The following is an 18277-nucleotide window of genomic DNA, read 5'->3' on the forward strand; positions in this document are numbered from 1 at the left end:
CAAACTTAAACATGCTGCTTCTAACATTAATTGTTTTCCTAGAAAATCTACAGTTTTTCTCCATTCACTTGAAACAGGCTGTTTTGCACAAAGTTGATATGCTTCACCTTTGAAAACGCTGACATTCAGGAAAGGTTCTTTTCAAAGGCTACTCGGTTCACCATGCATAACAAGGTGAAAGGCCCTCTTGCTTGTAACACTAATGCTTCTGTTACAGAGCTGCAGTGATTCTTCCCTTCACTTGAATGGGGTGATTCAGCAAGAAAGGTGATGTTGCTCATCCAGGAAAACACTGAGAGGTAGGCAGTACTCCTTTAAAGAGCAAACTCAATTCACCATACTACCCATGTTGCTAGACCCTCTTGTTTGTAACATGAAGCATTCTCTTACAAATCTGCAGTTTTTCTCCCTTTCACTTGTATGCGGTGATTTTTGCACAAAGTTTATGTTCCTCACACATGAAAACGCTGAAGTTTAGGCAGCATTCCTATCAAAAACTAACACAGTTCACCATGCTTAGCAAGGAGCAAGACCCTCTTGCTTGTAAAATTAATCCTATCTTACAAGATCTACAGTGCTTGTCCAATTCACTTGAATGGGGTGATTCAGCACAAAGGTGATGTTGCTTATCCAGGAAAACAGTGAGAAGTAGGCAGAATTCCTTTAAAGAGCAAAATGCATTCACAATACTACCCATGTTGCTAGACCCTCTGTTTTCTAACATTAAAGATTCTGTTACAAACCTGCAGTTTTTCTAACATTTACTTGTATGCGGTGATTTTGCTCAAGGTTTATGTTCCTCACAGAAGAAAACGCTGAAAGTTGGGCCGCGTTCCTTTCATACACTAACACAGTTCACCATGCTTAACAAGGTGCAAGACCCTCTTGCTCTTACAAGAGCTGCAGTGCTTCTCCCTTTCACTTGAATGGGGAGATTCAGCAGAAAGGTGATGTTGCTGATCCAGGAAAACACTGAGAGGTAGGCAGTACTCCTTTAAACAGCAAACTGAATTCACCATACTAATCATGTTGCTGGACCCTCTTGTTTCTAACATGAGGTATTCTCCTACAAATCTGCAGTTTTTCTCCCATTCACTTGTATGCGGTGATTTTGCACAAAGTTTATGTTCCTCACCCATGAAAAGGCTGATGGTTAGGCAGCATTCCTTTCAAAAACTAACACAGTTTACCATGTTTGGCAAGGTGCAAGACACTCTTGCTTGCAAAGTTAATCCTTCTCTTACAAGTGCTACAGTGCTTCTCCCATTCACTTTAATGGGGTGATTCAGCACAAAGGTGATGTTGCTTATGCAGGAAAACAGTGAGAAGCAGGCAGAATTCCTGTAAAGAGCAAAATGAATTCACAATACTAACCATGATTCTAGACCCTCTGTTTTCTAACATTAAAGATTCTCTTACAAACATGCAGTTTTTCTCCCATTCACTTGTAAGCTCTTGTTATGCACAGCGATGATTTTCCTCACCCATGGAAACACTGAGAGGGAGAGCGTATTGCCTTAAACAACACACACAAATCTCAAACTTAAACATGCTGCTTCTAACATTAATTGTTTTCCTAGAAAATCTACAGTTTTTCTCCATTCACTTGAAACAGGCTGTTTTGCACAAAGTTGATATGCTTCACCTTTGAAAACGCTGACATTCAGGAAAGGTTCTTTTCAAAGGCTACTCGGTTCACCATGCATAACAAGGTGAAAGGCCCTCTTGCTTGTAACACTAATGCTTCTGTTACAGAGCTGCAGTGATTCTTCCCTTCACTTGAATGGAGTGATTCAGCAAGAAAGGTGATGTTGCTCATCAAGGAAAACACTGAGAGGTAGGCAGTACTCCTTTAAAGAGCAAACTCAATTCACCATACTACCCATGTTGCTAGACCCTCTTGTTTGTAACATGAAGCATTCTCTTACAAATCTGCAGTTTTTCTCCCTTTCACTTGTATGCGGTGATTTTTGCACAAAGTTTATGTTCCTCACACATGAAAACGCTGAAGTTTAGGCAGCATTCCTATCAAAAACTAACACAGTTCACCATGCTTAGCAAGGAGCAAGACCCTCTTGCTTGTAAAATTAATCCTATCTTACAAGATCTACAGTGCTTGTCCAATTCACTTGAATGGGGTGATTCAGCACAAAGGTGATGTTGCTTATCCAGGAAAACAGTGAGAAGTAGGCAGAATTCCTTTAAAGAGCAAAATGCATTCACAATACTAACCATGTTGCTAGACCCTCTGTTTTCTAACATTAAAGATTCTCTTACAAACCTGCAGTTTTTCTCCCTTTCACTTGTATGCGGTGATTTTTGCACAAAGTTTATGTTCCTCACAGAAGAAAACGCTGAAAGTTGGGCCGCGTTCCTTTCAAACACTAACACAGTTCACCATGCTTAACAAGGTGCAAGACCCTCTTGCTCTTATAAGAGCTGCAGTGCTTCTCCCTTTCACTTGAATGGGGAGATTCAGCAGAAAGGTGATGTTGCTGATCGAGGAAAACACTGAGAGGTAGGCAGTACTCCTTTAAACAGCAAAGTGAATTCACCATACTAATCATGTTGCTGGACCCTCTTGTTTGTAACATGAGGTATTCTCTTACAAATCTGCAGTTTTTCTCCCATTCACTTGTAGGCGGTGATTTTGCACAAAGTTTATGTTACTAACCCATGAAAAGGCTGAAGGTTAGGCAGCATTCCTTTCAAAAACTAGCACAGTTTACCATGTTTGGCAAGGTGCAAGACACTCTTGCTTGCAAAGTTAATCCTTCTCTTACAAGTGCTACAGTGCTTCTCCCATTCATTTGAATGGGGTGATTAATCACAAAGGTGAAGTTGCTTATGCAGAAAAACAGTGAGAAGTAGGCAGAATTCCTTTAAAGAGCAAAATGAATTCACAATACTAACCATGTTTCTAGACCTCTGTTTTCTAACATTAAAGATTCTCTTAGAAACATGCAGTTTTTCTCCCATTCACTTGTATGCTCTTGTTATGCACAGCGATGATGTTCCTCACCCATGGAAACACTGAGAGGGAGAGCGTATTGCCTTAAACAACACACACAATTCTCAAACTTAAACATGCTGCTAAATCATCTTGCTTCTAACATTATTTGTTTTCTTAGAAAAGCTACAGTTTTTCTCCATTCACTTGAAAGAGGCTGTTTTGCACAAAGTTGATATGCTTCACCTTTGAAAACGCTGATAGTCAGGAAGGGTTCTTTTCAAATGCGAACTCGGTTCACCATGCATAACAAGGTGAAAGGCCCTCTTGCTTGTAACACTAATGCTTCTCTTACAGAGCTGCAGTGATTCTCCCCTTCACTTGAATGGGGTCATTCAGCAAGAAAGGTGATGTTGCTCATCCAGGAAAACACTGAGCGTTATGCAGTACTCCTTGAAAGAGCAAACTGAATTCACAATATTAACCAAGTTGCTAGACTCTCTTGTTTCTAACATTAAGGATTCTCTTACAAAAGCTGCAGTTTTTCTCCCATTTACTTTTATGCGGAGATTTTCAACAAAGTTTATGTTCCTCTCCCATGAAAACACTGAACGTTAGGCAGCGTTCCTCTTCAAAACGAACTAAGATCACCATGCTTAACAAGGTGCAAGACCCTCTTGCTTGTAACATTAATGCTTCTCTTATAAGAGCTGCAGTGGTTCTTCAATACACTTGAATGGGGAGATTCAGCAGAAAGGTGATGTTGCTCATCCAGGAAAACACTGAGATGTAGGCAGTACTCCTTTAAACAGCAAACTCAATTCACCACACTACCCATGTTGCTAGACCCTCTTGTTTGTAACATGAAGCATTCTCTTACAAATCTGCAGTTTTTCTCCCTTTCACTTGTATGCGGTGATTTTTGCACAAAGTTTATATTCCTCACACATGAAAACGCTGAAGGTTAGGCAGCATTCCTATCAAAAACTAACACAGTTCACCATGTTTAGGAAGGTGCAAGACCCTCTTGCTTGTAAAATTAATCCTATCTTACAAGATCTACAGTGCTTCTCCAATTCACTTGAATGGGGTGATTCAGCACAAAGGTGATGTTGCTTATGCAGGAAAACAGTGAGAAGTAGGCAGAATTCCTTTGAAGAGCAAAATGAATTCACAATACTAACCATGTTTCTAGACCCTCTGTTTTCTAACATTAAAGATTCTCTTACAAACCTGCAGTTTTTCTAACATTTACTTATATGCGGTGATTTTGCTCAAGGTTTATGTTCCTCACAGAAGAAAACGCTGAAAGTTGGGCCGCGTTCCTTTCATACACTGACACAGTTCACCATGCTTAACAAGGTGCAAGACCCTCTTGCTCTTACAAGAGCTGCAGTGCTTCTCCCTTTCACTTGAATGGGGAGATTCAGCAGAAAGGTGATGTTGCTGATCCAGGAAAACACTGAGAAGTAGGCAGTACTCCTTTAAACAGCAAACTGAATTCACCATACTAATCATGTTGGTGGACCCTCTTGTTTGTAACATGAGGTATTCTCTTACAAATCTGCAGTTTTTCTCCCATTCACTTGTATGCGGTGATTTTGCACAAAGTTTATGTTCCTCACCCATGAAAAGGCTGATGGTTAGGCAGCATTCCTTTCAAAAACTAACACAGTTTACCATGTTTGGCAAGGTGCAAGAAACTCTTGCTTGCAAAGTTAATCCTTCTCTCACAAGTGCTACAGTGCTTCTCCCATTCACTTGAATGGGGTGATTCAGCACAAAGGTCATGTTGCTTATGCAGGAAAACAGTGAGAAGTAGGCAGAATTCCTGTAAAGAGCAAAATGAATTCACAATACTAACCATGTTTCTAGACCCTCTGTTTTCTAACATTAAAGATTCTCTTACAAACATGCAATTTTTCTCCCATTTACTTGTATGCTCTTGTTATGCACAGCGATGATTTTCCTCACCCATGGAAACACTGAGAGGAAGAGCGTATTGCCTTAAACAACACACACAATTCTCAAACTTAAACATGCTGCTAAATCATCTTGCTTCTAACATTAATTGTTTTCTTAGAAAAGCTACAGTTTTTCTCCATTCACTTGAAAGAGGCTGTTTTGCACAAAGTTGATATGCTTCACCTTTGAAAACGCTGATAGTCAGGAAGGGTTCTTTTCAAATGCGAACTCGGTTCACCATGCATAACAAGGTGAAAGGCCCTCTTGCTTGTAACACTAATGCTTCTCTTACAGAGCTGCAGTGATTCTCCCCTTCACTTGAATGGGGTGATTCAGCAAGAAAGGTGATGTTGCTCATCCAGGAAAACACTGAGCGTTATGCAGTACTCCTTGAAAGAGCAAACTGAATTCACAATATTAACCAAGTTGCTAGACCCTCTTGTTTCTAACATTAAGGATTCTCTTACAAAAGCTGCAGTTTTTCTCCGATTTACTTTTATGCGGAGATTTTCAACAAAGTTTATGTTCCTCTCCCATGAAAACACTGAACGTTAGGCAGCGTTCCTCTTCAAAACGAACTAAGTTCACCATGCTTAACAAGGTGCAAGACCCTCTTGCTTGTACCATTAATTCTTCTCTTATAAGAGCTGCAGTGGTTCTCCCTTTCACTTGAATGTGGAGATTCAGCAGAAAGGTGATGTTGCTGATCCAGGAAAACACTGAGCGTTATGCAGTACTCCTTGAAAGAGCAAACTGAATTCACAATATTAACCAAGTTGCTAGACCCTCTTGTTTCTAACATTAAGGATTCTCTTACAAAAGCTGCAGTTTTTCTCCGATTTACTTTTATGCGGAGATTTTGAACAAAGTTTATGTTCCTCTCCCATGAAAACACTGAAAGTTAGGCAGCGTTCCTCTTCAAAACGAACTAAGTTCACCATGCTTAACAAGGTGCAAGACCCTCTTGCTTGTACCATTAATTCTTCTCTTATAAGAGCTGCAGTGGTTCTCCCATTCACTTGAATGGGGAGATTCAGCAGAAAGGTGATGTTGCTGATCCAGGAAAACACTGAGAGGTAGGCAGTACTCCTTTAAAGAGCAAACTCAATTCACCATACTACCCATGTTGCTAGACCCTCTTGTTTGTAACATGAAGCATTCTCTTACAAATCTGCAGTTTTTCTCCCTTTCACTTGTATGCGGTGATTTTTGCACAAAGTTTATGTTCCTCACCCATGAAAAGGCTGAAGGTTAGGCAGCATTCCTTTCAAAAACTAACACAGTTTACCATGTTTGGCAAGGTGCAAGACACTCTTGCTTGCAAAGTTAATCCTTCTCTTACAAGTGCTACAGTGCTTCTCCCATTCACTTGAATGGGGTGATTAATCACAAAGGTGAAGTTGCTTATGCAGAAAAACAGTGAGAAGTAGGCAGAATTCCTTTAAAGAGCAAAATGAATTCACAATACTAACCATGTTTCTAGACCTCTGTTTTCTAACATTAAAGATTCTCTTAGAAACATGCAGTTTTTCTCCCATTCACTTGTATGCTCTTGTTATGCACAGCGATGATGTTCCTCACCCATGGAAACACTGAGAGGGAGAGCGTATTGCCTTAAACAACACACACAATTCTCAAACTTAAACATGCTACTAAATCATCTTGCTTCTAACATTATTTGTTTTCTTAGAAAAGCTACAGTTTTTCTCCATTCACTTGAAAGAGGCTGTTTTGCACAAAGTTGATATGCTTCACCTTTGAAAACGCTGACAGTCAGGAAGGGTTCTTTTCAAATGCGAACTCGGTTCACCATGCATAACAAGGTGAAAGGCCCTCTTGCTTGTAACACTAATGCTTCTCTTACAGAGCTGCAGTGATTCTCCCCTTCACTTGAATGGGGTCATTCAGCAAGAAAGGTGATGTTGCTCATCCAGGAAAACACTGAGCGTTATGCAGTACTCCTTGAAAGAGCAAACTGAATTCACAATATTAACCAAGTTGCTAGACTCTCTTGTTTCTAACATTAAGGATTCTCTTACAAAAGCTGCAGTTTTTCTCCCATTTACTTTTAAGCGGAGATTTTGCACAAAGTTTATGTTCCTCTCCCATGAAAACACCGAAAGTTAGGCAGCGTTCCTCTTCAAAACGAACTAAGTTCACCATGCTTAACAAGGTGCAAGACCCTCTTGCTTGTAACATTAATGCTTCTCTTATAAGAGCTGCAGTGGTTCTTCAATACACTTGAATGGGGAGATTCAGCAGAAAGGTGATGTTGCTGATCCAGGAAAACACTGAGAGGTAGGCAGTACTCCTTTAAAGAGCAAACTCAATTCACCACACTACCCATGTTGTTAGACCCTCTTGTTTGTAACATGAAGCATTCTCTTACAAATCTGCAGTTTTTCTCCCTTTCACTTGTATGCGGTGATTTTTGCACAAAGTTTATATTCCTCACACATGAAAACGCTGAAGGTTAGGCAGCATTCCTATCAAAAACTAACACAGTTCACCATGTTTAGGAAGGTGCAAGACCCTCTTGCTTGTAAAATTAATCCTATCTTACAAGATCTACAGTGCTTCTCCAATTCACTTGAAAGGGGTGATTCAGCACAAAGGTGATGTTGCTTATGCAGGAAAACAGTGAGAAGTAGGCAGAATTCCTTTGAAGAGCAAAATGAATTCACAATACTAACCATGTTTCTAGACCCTCTGTTTTCTAACATTAAAGATTCTCTTACAAACCTGCAGTTTTTCTAACATTTACTTGTATGCGGTGATTTTGCTCAAGGTTTATGTTCCTCACAGAAGAAAACGCTGAAAGTTGGGCCGCGTTCCTTTCATACACTAACACAGTTCACCATGCTTAACAAGGTGCAAGACCCTCTTGCTCTTACAAGAGCTGCAGTGCTTCTCCCTTTCACTTGAATGGGGAGATTCAGCAGAAAGGTGATGTTGCTGATCCAGGAAAACACTGAGAAGTAGGCAGTACTCCTTTAAAAAGCAAACTGAATTCACCATACTAATCATGTTGGTGGACCCTCTTGTTTGTAACATGAGGTATTCTCTTACAAATCTGCAGTTTTTCTCCCATTCACTTGTATGCGGTGATTTTGCACAAAGTTTATGTTCCTCACCCATGAAAAGGCTGATGGTTAGGCAGCATTCCTTTCAAAAACTAACACAGTTTACCATGTTTGGCAAGGTGCAAGACACTCTTGCTTGCAAAGTTAATCCTTCTCTCACAAGTGCTACAGTGCTTCTCCCATTCACTTGAATGGGGTGATTCAGCACAAAGGTCATGTTGCTTATGCAGGAAAACAGTGAGAAGTAGGCAGAATTCCTGTAAAGAGCAAAATGAATTCACAATACTAACCATGTTTCTAGACCCTCTGTTTTCTAACATTAAAGATTCTCTTACAAACATGCAGTTTTTCTCCCATTTACTTGTATGCTCTTGTTATGCACAGCGATGATTTTCCTCACCCATGGAAACACTGAGAGGAAGAGCGTATTGCCTTAAACAACACACACAATTCTCAAACTTAAACATGCTGCTAAATCATCTTGCTTCTAACATTAATTGTTTTCTTAGAAAAGCTACAGTTTTTCTCCATTCACTTGAAAGAGGCTGTTTTGCACAAAGTTGATATACTTCACCTTTGAAAACGCTGATAGTCAGGAAGGGTTCTTTTCAAATGTGAACTCGGTTCACCATGCATAACAAGGTGAAAGGCCCTCTTGCTTGTAACACTAATGCTTCTCTTACAGAGCTGCAGTGATTCTCCCCTTCACTTGAATGGGGTGATTCAGCAAGAAAGGTGATGTTGCTCATCCAGGAAAACACTGAGCGTTATGCAGTACTCCTTGAAAGAGCAAACTGAATTCACAATATTAACCAAGTTGCTAGACCCTCTTGTTTCTAACATTAAGGATTCTCTTACAAAAGCTGCAGTTTTTCTCCGATTTACTTTTATGCGGAGATTTTCAACAAAGTTTATGTTCCTCTCCCATGAAAACACTGAACGTTAGGCAGCGTTCCTCTTCAAAACGAACTAAGTTCACCATGCTTAACAAGGTGCAAGACCCTCTTGCTTGTACCATTAATTCTTCTCTTATAAGAGCTGCAGTGGTTCTCCCTTTCACTTGAATGTGGAGATTCAGCAGAAAGGTGATGTTGCTGATCCAGGAAAACACTGAGCGTTATGCAGTACTCCTTGAAAGAGCAAACTGAATTCACAATATTAACCAAGTTGCTAGACCCTCTTGTTTCTAACATTAAGGATTCTCTTACAAAAGCTGCAGTTTTTCTCCGATTTACTTTTATGCGGAGATTTTGAACAAAGTTTATGTTCCTCTCCCATGAAAACACTGAAAGTTAGGCAGCGTTCCTCTTCAAAACGAACTAAGTTCACCATGCTTAACAAGGTGCAAGACCCTCTTGCTTGTACCATTAATTCTTCTCTTATAAGAGCTGCAGTGGTTCTCCCATTCACTTGAATGGGGAGATTCAGCAGAAAGGTGATGTTGCTGATCCAGGAAAACACTGAGAGGTAGGCAGTACTCCTTTAAAGAGCAAACTCAATTCACCATACTACCCATGTTGCTAGACCCTCTTGTTTGTAACATGAAGCATTCTCTTACAAATCTGCAGTTTTTCTCCCTTTCACTTGTATGCGGTGATTTTTGCACAAAGTTTATGTTCCTCACCCATGAAAAGGCTGAAGGTTAGGCAGCATTCCTTTCAAAAACTAACACAGTTTACCATGTTTGGCAAGGTGCAAGACACTCTTGCTTGCAAAGTTAATCCTTCTCTTACAAGTGCTACAGTGCTTCTCCCATTCACTTGAATGGGGTGATTAATCACAAAGGTGAAGTTGCTTATGCAGAAAAACAGTGAGAAGTAGGCAGAATTCCTTTAAAGAGCAAAATGAATTCACAATACTAACCATGTTTCTAGACCTCTGTTTTCTAACATTAAAGATTCTCTTAGAAACATGCAGTTTTTCTCCCATTCACTTGTATGCTCTTGTTATGCACAGCGATGATGTTCCTCACCCATGGAAACACTGAGAGGGAGAGCGTATTGCCTTAAACAACACACACAATTCTCAAACTTAAACATGCTACTAAATCATCTTGCTTCTAACATTATTTGTTTTCTTAGAAAAGCTACAGTTTTTCTCCATTCACTTGAAAGAGGCTGTTTTGCACAAAGTTGATATGCTTCACCTTTGAAAACGCTGACAGTCAGGAAGGGTTCTTTTCAAATGCGAACTCGGTTCACCATGCATAACAAGGTGAAAGGCCCTCTTGCTTGTAACACTAATGCTTCTCTTACAGAGCTGCAGTGATTCTCCCCTTCACTTGAATGGGGTCATTCAGCAAGAAAGGTGATGTTGCTCATCCAGGAAAACACTGAGCGTTATGCAGTACTCCTTGAAAGAGCAAACTGAATTCACAATATTAACCAAGTTGCTAGACTCTCTTGTTTCTAACATTAAGGATTCTCTTACAAAAGCTGCAGTTTTTCTCCCATTTACTTTTAAGCGGAGATTTTGCACAAAGTTTATGTTCCTCTCCCATGAAAACACCGAAAGTTAGGCAGCGTTCCTCTTCAAAACGAACTAAGTTCACCATGCTTAACAAGGTGCAAGACCCTCTTGCTTGTAACATTAATGCTTGTCTTATAAGAGCTGCAGTGGTTCTTCAATACACTTGAATGGGGAGATTCAGCAGAAAGGTGATGTTGCTGATCCAGGAAAACACTGAGAGGTAGGCAGTACTCCTTTAAAGAGCAAACTCAATTCACCACACTACCCATGTTGTTAGACCCTCTTGTTTGTAACATGAAGCATTCTCTTACAAATCTGCAGTTTTTCTCCCTTTCACTTGTATGCGGTGATTTTTGCACAAAGTTTATATTCCTCACACATGAAAACGCTGAAGGTTAGGCAGCATTCCTATCAAAAACTAACACAGTTCACCATGTTTAGGAAGGTGCAAGACCCTCTTGCTTGTAAAATTAATCCTATCTTACAAGATCTACAGTGCTTCTCCAATTCACTTGAAAGGGGTGATTCAGCACAAAGGTGATGTTGCTTATGCAGGAAAACAGTGAGAAGTAGGCAGAATTCCTTTGAAGAGCAAAATGAATTCACAATACTAACCATGTTTCTAGACCCTCTGTTTTCTAACATTAAAGATTCTCTTACAAACCTGCAGTTTTTCTAACATTTACTTGTATGCGGTGATTTTGCTCAAGGTTTATGTTCCTCACAGAAGAAAACGCTGAAAGTTGGGCCGCGTTCCTTTCATACACTAACACAGTTCACCATGCTTAACAAGGTGCAAGACCCTCTTGCTCTTACAAGAGCTGCAGTGCTTCTCCCTTTCACTTGAATGGGGAGATTCAGCAGAAAGGTGATGTTGCTGATCCAGGAAAACACTGAGAAGTAGGCAGTACTCCTTTAAAAAGCAAACTGAATTCACCATACTAATCATGTTGGTGGACCCTCTTGTTTGTAACATGAGGTATTCTCTTACAAATCTGCAGTTTTTCTCCCATTCACTTGTATGCGGTGATTTTGCACAAAGTTTATGTTCCTCACCCATGAAAAGGCTGATGGTTAGGCAGCATTCCTTTCAAAAACTAACACAGTTTACCATGTTTGGCAAGGTGCAAGACACTCTTGCTTGCAAAGTTAATCCTTCTCTCACAAGTGCTACAGTGCTTCTCCCATTCACTTGAATGGGGTGATTCAGCACAAAGGTCATGTTGCTTATGCAGGAAAACAGTGAGAAGTAGGCAGAATTCCTGTAAAGAGCAAAATGAATTCACAATACTAACCATGTTTCTAGACCCTCTGTTTTCTAACATTAAAGATTCTCTTACAAACATGCAGTTTTTCTCCCATTTACTTGTATGCTCTTGTTATGCACAGCGATGATTTTCCTCACCCATGGAAACACTGAGAGGAAGAGCGTATTGCCTTAAACAACACACACAATTCTCAAACTTAAACATGCTGCTAAATCATCTTGCTTCTAACATTAATTGTTTTCTTAGAAAAGCTACAGTTTTTCTCCATTCACTTGAAAGAGGCTGTTTTGCACAAAGTTGATATACTTCACCTTTGAAAACGCTGATAGTCAGGAAGGGTTCTTTTCAAATGTGAACTCGGTTCACCATGCATAACAAGGTGAAAGGCCCTCTTGCTTGTAACACTAATGCTTCTCTTACAGAGCTGCAGTGATTCTCCCCTTCACTTGAATGGGGTGATTCAGCAAGAAAGGTGATGTTGCTCATCCAGGAAAACACTGAGCGTTATGCAGTACTCCTTGAAAGAGCAAACTGAATTCACAATATTAACCAAGTTGCTAGACCCTCTTGTTTCTAACATTAAGGATTCTCTTACAAAAGCTGCAGTTTTTCTCCGATTTACTTTTATGCGGAGATTTTCAACAAAGTTTATGTTCCTCTCCCATGAAAACACTGAACGTTAGGCAGCGTTCCTCTTCAAAACGAACTAAGTTCACCATGCTTAACAAGGTGCAAGACCCTCTTGCTTGTACCATTAATTCTTCTCTTATAAGAGCTGCAGTGGTTCTCCCTTTCACTTGAATGTGGAGATTCAGCAGAAAGGTGATGTTGCTGATCCAGGAAAACACTGAGCGTTATGCAGTACTCCTTGAAAGAGCAAACTGAATTCACAATATTAACCAAGTTGCTAGACCCTCTTGTTTCTAACATTAAGGATTCTCTTACAAAAGCTGCAGTTTTTCTCCGATTTACTTTTATGCGGAGATTTTGAACAAAGTTTATGTTCCTCTCCCATGAAAACACTGAAAGTTAGGCAGCGTTCCTCTTCAAAACGAACTAAGTTCACCATGCTTAACAAGGTGCAAGACCCTCTTGCTTGTACCATTAATTCTTCTCTTATAAGAGCTGCAGTGGTTCTCCCATTCACTTGAATGGGGAGATTCAGCAGAAAGGTGATGTTGCTGATCCAGGAAAACACTGAGAGGTAGGCAGTACTCCTTTAAAGAGCAAACTCAATTCACCATACTACCCATGTTGCTAGACCCTCTTGTTTGTAACATGAAGCATTCTCTTACAAATCTGCAGTTTTTCTCCCTTTCACTTGTATGCGGTGATTTTTGCACAAAGTTTATGTTCCTCACCCATGAAAAGGCTGAAGGTTAGGCAGCATTCCTTTCAAAAACTAACACAGTTTACCATGTTTGGCAAGGTGCAAGACACTCTTGCTTGCAAAGTTAATCCTTCTCTTACAAGTGCTACAGTGCTTCTCCCATTCACTTGAATGGGGTGATTCATCACAAAGGTGATGTTGTTTATGCAGGAAAACAGTGAGAAGTAGGCAGAATTCCTTTAAAGAGCAAAATGAATTCACAGTACTAACCATGTTTCTAGACCCTCTGTTTTCTAACATTAAAGATTCTCTTACAAACATGCAGTTTTTCTCCCATTCACTTGTATGCTCTTGTTATGCACAGCGATGATGTTCCTCACCCATGGAAACACTGAGAGGGAGAGCGTGAAAGGAATATGAGGTCTCAGCGGGCCCCAACCCCCTTGTTGGAGAAACCAGTACCAAACATCCCATGTAGATAAGATAAGCAATGCGGCTGGGCTCAGTTAGGGCATATAGAATGTGAGGAATGCAAGATGTGAGATACGAGCAAGATGTGAGGTACGAGCAAGATGTGAAGTACGTGCAGGATGTGTTCTGCCTGCTTGTCTAATGTTGATAACAAAAATATGCACGCCACTGCAGTCTATATAAGATTTCCCCCTAAGAGCCTCAGGGTCTTGCTTTCTTAACCGGTCCTGCGTGTCCGTGTGGGAGCTCGACCCTGGCTAGCCAGTCCAATAAACTCTGCTTTGTTGATTGCATTCACGCCTGGCTCTCTGTCTCTCGGGGGAATAGGATTCCGGGTCCTAACATTTGGAGGTCCCACCGAGATTTCATTTTCTCGAGAGACAGAACCTGCCTGCGAGAAAGCAGGGGCGATCCCAAGTCCTAGGCGTTGGGAGGGGATCCCAGACCCTCATTTGGAGGAACTTGAGTGTTCCATTTGGGCCGCGGCGGGGATTCGGCCAATCCCCAGGGAGATTCATTCTGGGAATCTTGCAAGGAGGACCACAGGGTCCTATTGGGAGAGGCTTTCCTCTCATTTGGGCTCGAGCATTTTAGGAACCCTGGCGCCAGGTGAAGAACTAATTGAGCTAGTCGACCGACCACCCGTCAAGTGGACGCCTTTCGGCCTGATATCCCAGTTCGACGGTGAGGAGGTTGAATGGGGTGCGCACCAGTGTGAGAGAAGGACCGGTCCGAGCGAGTGCTGGAGAGTGTTGTGTGTGTGTGGAATTATTGTTGCCTTTATCCTTTTTGTTCTATCTCTCTTGGTGTTTGAGTCTCCTTCCACAATGGGACAGGGACAAACAACCCCAAAGTCTCTGATCCTTTCTCACTTTCCAGAAGTTAAAGAAAGGGCCTTAAATGCGGGTCTGGTCATCAAGAAAGGTAAGTTCGACACCTTTTGTTCTGCAGAGTGGCCCACCTTTGGAGTCGGGTGGCCCATTCAAGGTTCCCTCTCCCTAGACCTGATCACTAAGGTTAAAGCAGTCATTTTTCAGCCAGACAATCGAGGCCATCCAGACCAAGTTCCTTACATTTTGGTTTGGGAGGATCTGGTGAGGAACCCTCCCCCTTGGTTAACAGTTTTTCTGACCCACCCCTCCAGTTCGGCCCCCGGGGATAAAACCCCAGTCACGCCCGCCTTGGTCATAAAGGAGGAGGAAAAACTTCCTCTTCCCACCTTGACCGGTCCTCAAATTAGGGCATCTCCTTCACCATCTCCGGTCTTACCAGAGAGTTCCCCCCTTTACCCATCCCTCGCAGGGGCAGAGGAAGATCGGCCGCCTCCATACGTGACTCCCCCTGGCCAAGCCAGTGCCCCGGAGGAGGAAATTTCCTCATCCTCCTCAACAGGACTGGCAGCAGGAGGAGGAATGGGTCGAAGACTTCGCCCCCGAGGGATCCGGGAAAGGGAGGGGGAAGACGGGCCCCCCTCATCAACACAGGGGGAGGAAACTGTCCCTACACTTCCAGTCCGGATGGTGGGCCAAGGGGGACCGGGAGGAGGGCAACAGTTTCAGTACTGGCCCTTCTCCTCCAGTGATCTATATAACTGGAGGACGCAGAACCCGCCCTTTTCTGAAGACCCCAAGTGTCTCATAGATCTCCTGGAGTCCATCATGCATACACACCGCCCCACTTGGGATGACTGTCATCAGCTGCTCAATACTCTTTTTACGACGGAGGAACGAGAGCGCATCCTCAACGAAGCGAGGAAGAACGTCTTGGGGGATAATGGGAGACCCACAACTCTCCAACCGGCCATAGACGAGGCTTTTCCCCTACGCCGCCCTGATTGGGATTTCGGGACCGCAGAAGGTAGGGAGCGTCTTCGGATCTACCGCCAGACTCTTATGGCCGGTCTCCGAGCGGCCGCTAGAAGGCCCACCAATTTTGCAAAAGTAAAAGCAGTCATTCAAGGGGAAAACGAAAGCCCAGCCGGTTTCTTAGAGCGCCTCCATGAGGCATACCGTCAGTACACCCCGATTGACCCTGAGGCGGACCTCCACCGGTCTGCTCTGGTACTCTCATTCATTAATCAGGCAGCCCCAGACATTAGGAGAAAACTCAATAAACAGGAAAACTTAGGGGAGATGACTATAAGGGAAATGCTACAGGTAGCAGAAAAGGTCTTTACCGCTAGGGAAACTCCAGAAGAAAGGGAGGAAAGACAGAGAAAGGAAGACAGGGAAGCCCAGGAGAAATTGAGAAAGGAGGACCGGGAGTTCCAGGCTAAGGAAAACCGAAAGCAACAGAGAGAAATGGCTCGTATTTTCCTAGCGGGTGTCCGGGACCAACCCAGAGGAGGGGGCCACGCCAGGACCCCGGATAAGGAACACTGTTTTTACTGTAAGGAAACGGGGCATTGGAAGAGAGAATGTCCTAAGTTAAAGGGAAGAAGAGGGTTTGGAAGGAGACCGGGGGAAAACAGGGAAAGGGAACGAGCAGTAGAGCAGGCCAGAGTCCTTCTAGCCGGAGAAGAGGACTGAAGGAGACGGGGCTCAGACCCCCTCCCCGAGTCCTGGGTAACAATGCATGTGGAAGGGAAGCCGATGGGGTTCATGGTGGATACCGGCGCCCAATATTCGGTTTTAAACAAGGCACATGGACCTTTGAACAAGGCACGAACAAGTGTTGTTCAGGGGGCCACCGGTACGCAGTTATGTACACGGACTACCAAAAGAAAGGTGAACTTAGGAAAACACCAGGTCACACACTCCTTCTTGGTCGTCCCTGAGAGCCCCGCTCCCCTGCTCGGACGGGACCTACTCACCAAAATAGGGGCCCATATCCATTTTGAACCAGATGGAATAATTGTGACTGATCGAGAAGGGAGCCCGATTCATGTCTTGTCCCTATCATTGGCTGACGAGCATCGTCTGTTTGAGAGTCAACAGGAACCAGGAGGGGACATGACTCATTGGGTAAAAAGATTTCCCACGGCCTGGGCGGAGACTGCGGGAACCGGCCTCGCCAAACACCTCCCGCCCGTAGTTATACAATTGAAGGCTTCTGCTCTCCCCATTCGGGTGAAACAGTATCCTATGCCTGAGGAGGCCCGAAGAGGCATAGCCCCTCATATCCACAGGCTAATAAAGGAAGGAGTACTGCGACCTTGTCAGTCTGCCTGGAATACTCCTCTGCTCCCCGTCCGAAAGCCGGGAAGCGGGGACTATAGGCCTGTGCAAGACCTTCAGCATTCCATTGTCAGAAATTAGTCAGCCGCTATTTGCTTTCGAATGGCAAGAAGATGGGGGCCAATCCGGACAGCTCACTTGGACCAGACTGCCGCAAGGATTTAAAAACTCTCCCACCCTGTTTAATGAGGCCCTGAGCCAGGACCTGGAACCTTTTCGTCGGAGCCACCCACGAGTCACTCTATTACAGTATGTTGATGACTTACTGTTAGCGGCAGAAACCCGAGAGGAGTGCATCAAGGCTACTGAACACCTGCTAACGGAATTAGGTGAGCTGGGGTATCGGGCAAGTGCCAAGAAAACTCACATCTGTAAAAGGTCAGTGACATATTTGGGTTATCGGATTGCAGATGGGGCAAGGTGGCTGACTGATGCCATGAAACAGACTATTCTGGCTATCCCATCCCCGACATCCACTAGGGGGGGTGAGAGAATTCCTGGGCTCCGCGGGGTTCTGTAGACTCTGGATTCCAGGATTTGCGGAAATAGCCAGACCCCTATATGAGGCCACCAAAGAAGCTCCAGATTGGAGTTGGGGAGAGAGAGAACAACAGGCCTTTGATCAGCTAAAAGACGCTCTTTTGAAGGCCCCTGCCTTAGCCTTGCCAGATCCTACAAGACCATTCACTCTGTTTGTAGATGAGAAAAAGGGCGTAGCCAAAGGAGTCTTGACCCAACAGCTAGGTCCCTGGAAGAGACCAGTGGCATACTTTTCCAAGAAATTAGACGCAGTAGCGGCAGGATGGCCCCCCTGCCTCCGCATCATAGCGGCCATTGCCGTGCTGGTGAGAGAAGCCGATAAACTAACCTTTGGACAGGCCCTCTGGGTAACGGCCCCTCACCCGGTGGAGGGAATCCTTAAACAACCCCCTGGGAAATGGATGACGAATGCCAGGCTCACCCATTACCAGGGGCTCTTGTTGGATTCCCCTCGGATCACATTCACAGATCCCGTAATCCTGAACCCTGCCACCTTGTTGCCTAACCCGGAACTGCAGACACCTGTCCATAACTGCAAAGAATTCCTCTCCGAAGTTACACAGGTACGGGCTGACCTAAAGGATACCCCCCTGTCCGGCTGCAAATTAAACTGGTACACGGATGGAAGCAGTTTTTTCCAAGATGGAGCCCGAAGGGCAGGGGCAGCTGTAGTCGACCAAGAAGGAAATACGGTATGGAGCAGCGCCCTCCCACCCGGAACATCAGCCCAAAAAGCGGAATTAATTGCCTTGGCAGAGGCCCTGGAGAGGGCAAAAGGAAAGCGAGTCAATATCTACACCGATAGCCGCTATGCTTTCGGTACCATCCATGTCCACGGGGCCATCTATCGCGAAAGAGGATTCCGCACAGCAGAAGGAAAACATCTAAAGAACCTAGCCGAAGTCCAGCGTCTATTAATGGCAGTGGAAAAACCGAAGGCAGTGGCAGTGATGTATGTCCCAGGCCACCAGTCTGCCAAGACGCCGGAAGCTGTCGGTAACAACAGAGCAGATCAAGAAGCAAAG

This window comes from Castor canadensis, chromosome 1 (assembly GCF_047511655.1).
Source record: "Castor canadensis chromosome 1, mCasCan1.hap1v2, whole genome shotgun sequence".
NCBI classification, from domain to species: Eukaryota; Metazoa; Chordata; class Mammalia; order Rodentia; family Castoridae; genus Castor; species Castor canadensis.